At 40.1% G+C, this 4,032-nt stretch overlaps 1 non-coding gene across 1 annotated transcript; it reads left to right on the forward strand.

The window, feature by feature from the left end:
• Positions 1–1,134: 1,134 nt before the first annotated feature.
• Positions 1,135–1,237, forward strand: LOC145352854 (U6 spliceosomal RNA). The gene has a single exon (XR_013888614.1). It is a non-coding gene; the product is annotated as a U6 spliceosomal RNA (small nuclear RNA).
• The last annotated feature ends 2,795 nt before the right edge of the window (positions 1,238–4,032 follow it).

Below are 4,032 nucleotides of genomic sequence, written 5' to 3' on the forward strand. Positions count from 1 at the left end.
ATGGCCAATCTGGTTTAAAATGTATTTATTAGTATCATAAGTAGGCTTACATTAATACCGCAATGAAGTTATTGTAAAAATCTCCTTGTCGCCACATTCCAGCACCTGTTCGGCTACACTGAGGGAGAATCTAGCATGGTTAATACTCCCAACCAGCACGTTTTTTAGACTGTGGGAGGAAACCCATGCAGACATGGGAAGAATGTGCAGACTCTGCACAGACAATGACCCAAGCCGAGAATTGAATTTGGGTCCCTTATGTGAGGCAGCAGTGCCAACCTCTGTGCATTGCACCATGCTGTCCTTTTGTGGTCTCAGCTTCATTTTGCCACCCGTGTCCCAAAACCCTTGATTTCCTTGTCTATCAAAAATGCACTGACACTGCATTGAATACATTCAATGAGCCAGCCTCCACTGCTTTTTGGGGAAGAGAATACCACACATAAAACACCCTCTGAGGAAAAAAATTTCCTCTCCATCTTAAATGGTAGACCTTTCATTCTTAAACTATCTACCCTAGTTCTAGTCTCTCCCACGAGTGGAAAAATCCTCCTGGCCTCTATCCTAAAAACTCCCCTCTGGATCTTATATGTTTGAATACGATCACCTCTCTTTCTTCTAAACTCCAATTGGTATAGGCCCAACATGTTTAATCTTTCTTCATAAGCTAAGCCCCTTATCCCAGGAATGAATCAAGTGAACCTTCTTTGAACTATTCTTATGCAATTATATCTTTTTTCAAATAAGGCGATCTAAAATTATACACAGTACTGCAAATGTTGTCTCACCAAGGCCTATTACAGCTGCAGCATAACTTCCCTACTTTTATATCCCATTCCTCTTGCAGTAAATGACACCATTTGCCTTCCAAATCACTTGCTGTACCTTTATACTACATTGTTGTGATTAATGCACCAGGACATTCCTCTGTAAGCCAGATTCCTCTGTATTATCAAGTTCTGCAATCTCTTTCCATTTAAAGAGGGTATTACTTTTTCTAATCTTCCTGCCATGGTGGACTAGTTCACATTTTCCCACATTATACTCCATCTGCTACATCTTTGCCCACTCATTTAACCTCTCTATATTCCTTTACAGGCTGTCTGCCTTCTCTTGAAAACTTACTTTCTCATCTCGCTTCGGCAGCACATATACTAAAATTGGAACAATACAGCGAAGATTAGCATGACCCCTGCACAAGGATGACATGCAAATTCATGAAGCATTCCATATACTGGGGTGGCACAGTGGCACAGTGGTTAGCACTGCTGCCTGACAGTACCAGCAACCCAGGTTCAATTCTGGCCTCAGGTCACACTGCCTGTGCAGATTTTGCACTTTCTCCCTGTGTCTGTGTGGGTTTTCAGTGAGTGCTCTTGGTGTCCTCCCACAGTCCAAAAGTGTGTGGATTAGGTTGATTGGCCATGCTAAATTGACCCTAGTGTCAGTGGATTAGCAGGGTAAATATGTAGGGTTATGGAAATAGGATCTGATGGGTGGGTGGTTGGTGCAGACTCAATTGGCTGAATGGCCTCTTTCTGCACTGTAGGGATTCTATGATTCTTGGTGCCATCGGCAAATCGGTTCCTTCATCCAACTCATGGATATAGATTGTAAATAGCAGAGGCCCCAACACTGATCTCTGTGACTTGCCAACTAAAAAAAGATTCATTTACCCCAACTCTCTATATCCTGTTTGCTATCTAATTTTCTGATGCTAATGTGGTATCCTAACACTATATAATCTTACCTTGATTAGCAACCTTTAATGTGACACCTTATCAAGTGCCTTCTGGAAATCCAAGTACCTCATATCTACAGGTTCCCATTTAACCACCTTGCTTGTTACTTCCTTAAAAATCTCTATGAAATCAGTTAAATACAATTTCCCTTTCACAAACCTATGTAGACTCTTCTGACCAGTCTTCCATTTTCATCCTATGTAAACTTGAGGTTGTCCAAAACTCTGTTGGCCATATTCTAACTTGCATCAAGTCCTTAAACTTACCGCTTCATGTTTGATGACCTATATTGTCTCCTGATCTGGCAACTCCTTGATTTAAAAATTCTCACTTCTGTTTTCAAATTTCTCCATGGTCCCATCCATCTCTATCCCTATCTCTTCCACCAACTCCACAACTTTCCGAGATGTCTGTATCCTCCACTTACATTTTAATGACTTCACAATTGGGAGCCATGTGCCTTTAGTTGCCTCAGCTATAAGCTCTGAAATTCCCTCCCTAAACCTCTCCACATCTCCATCTGCCTCTCCTTCAAGCCTCTCCCTAAAACCTGGCTCTTTGATCACTCTTTTGATCATCTGCCCTAATATCTTCTTCTTTAGCTTGATGTCAAATTTTGTTTAATTATGCTCCTCTGAAGAACCTTGGCAACAACTAAAACAGGATTGGATGAAGAGAATTTGTCCATCGCTCCATTAGGGAGTGTAAAGACTAAGTAGCCGAAGAAGAACCTTGGGACATTTTACAGACATTAGAGGTGTTGTACACATCATTGGTTACATTTAAACTTGTGATGTAAATGTACATCTGGAAAAGCCATTTAACATGAAACATTCGAGATCAATCCAGATGCTTGACTGTTTATGGAAATAGATCATTGCAAGTACAATTTAGAAATCATGAAGCTCTACATTAACAAAGCATCGACTCATCGTAACAGCCGCTCATGTCAAACATCCCACACAATACTAATTAAACGCCCATGTGGGGAGTGTTTGATAATTTAAGGGCTGCACTGTTGCGTTAATATTGTATTGCAGTGTACATATTTGTTAAACTTGCTGGTTCCAATATCAATAAATGAATTGATTCAATCTTTTAAAACATCAAGACACAATTCCTTTGCTTTTGTTGGCATTATCTTGAATGATCTAATTCAAATGCCATGAAGTACAAATTCATTCTGTTGATTAATAACAAGACCTTTGGCCACATATCACACCAAGTTCCCAAAATATGTAGTTCAGTTCACCCCTTGCAGCTACAATGAAATCTGCAACATAATGATTTTTTTAAACTTTAATCGAATTGCTGCTAGATTACTAAGCTAAAATAGGTTGACTCGGTCATGTCATTCAATGTACCATATGGGTCAAAGTTTTAAATATTATACCTACCACAAACCTTCTTCTCACAGGTGGTCTGAATTGGCTGATACTGGTCTTGCAAGTAGATTTAATATTTCATAAGGACTGCTCCATCTCATGCCTATGTTATTGACACCACATGGAACTCAGGAAATTGGTTCTTTCTGGGAACAGTTTGCAGAAATATGCAGCCTGTTGGCTTCTTTCTCATGGGGTGCATTAACAGAGAGGCTCACGATTACTAGTAATGATCCTTCTCCAGATGTTTGCAGCCTTTTAACTCTGGCTTCAACTTCATTCTGAAAAACAACTTAGACAGGATGGATTCTGAGCAGATACATTACCCTAACTTTATAAACTTTGACTTCTTGTTTGAGAGATTCTTTCTCATTGGAGGTCTTGTGGCGCAGTGAGTAGCATCCCTGCGTCTGAGCCAGAAGCTTTGGGTCTGAGTCCTATACCAGGACTCATGGTCAACGAAGCTGCATCCATAACACAGATTGCTGAATTTTCCTTCCAATAATTTAAATGGAAGAAATATTGAGTGGCATACTCTCTGACTTGCAAAATGTTCTAATATTGTTGTGGCCCATGCAATCCAGTGTGCCTGGCCACCGTTCCAGGAAAACCTATCTGCCAGTATCAAGCCTAAAATGTAACAAGATTGTAAGATTCTTCATTTGCTTCCAGAAAACAAGAAATCAATTAATACACATTGTCCTAATGATATAGCGAAGGCACAGCCTGGTGTACTATCAAGTTAATAATATCAAGACCAGGTTTCAGTTCTGATCTGCGCTGAGTTAGTTGACCTCAGACTAGGCATCAACTGAGCTGGTGACATGGTTTGTTTTAGTGTTCCATGAGCTAAGAAGGAGAAAAGCTTCCAGTACTTAAAACGTCAGTTGATCTAAGACCATTTT

The sequence above is a fragment of the Carcharhinus amblyrhynchos genome, chromosome 14 (assembly GCF_965287045.1).
Source record: "Carcharhinus amblyrhynchos chromosome 14, sCarAmb.v2.hapA, whole genome shotgun sequence".
Lineage (NCBI taxonomy): Eukaryota > Metazoa > Chordata > Chondrichthyes > Carcharhiniformes > Carcharhinidae > Carcharhinus > Carcharhinus amblyrhynchos.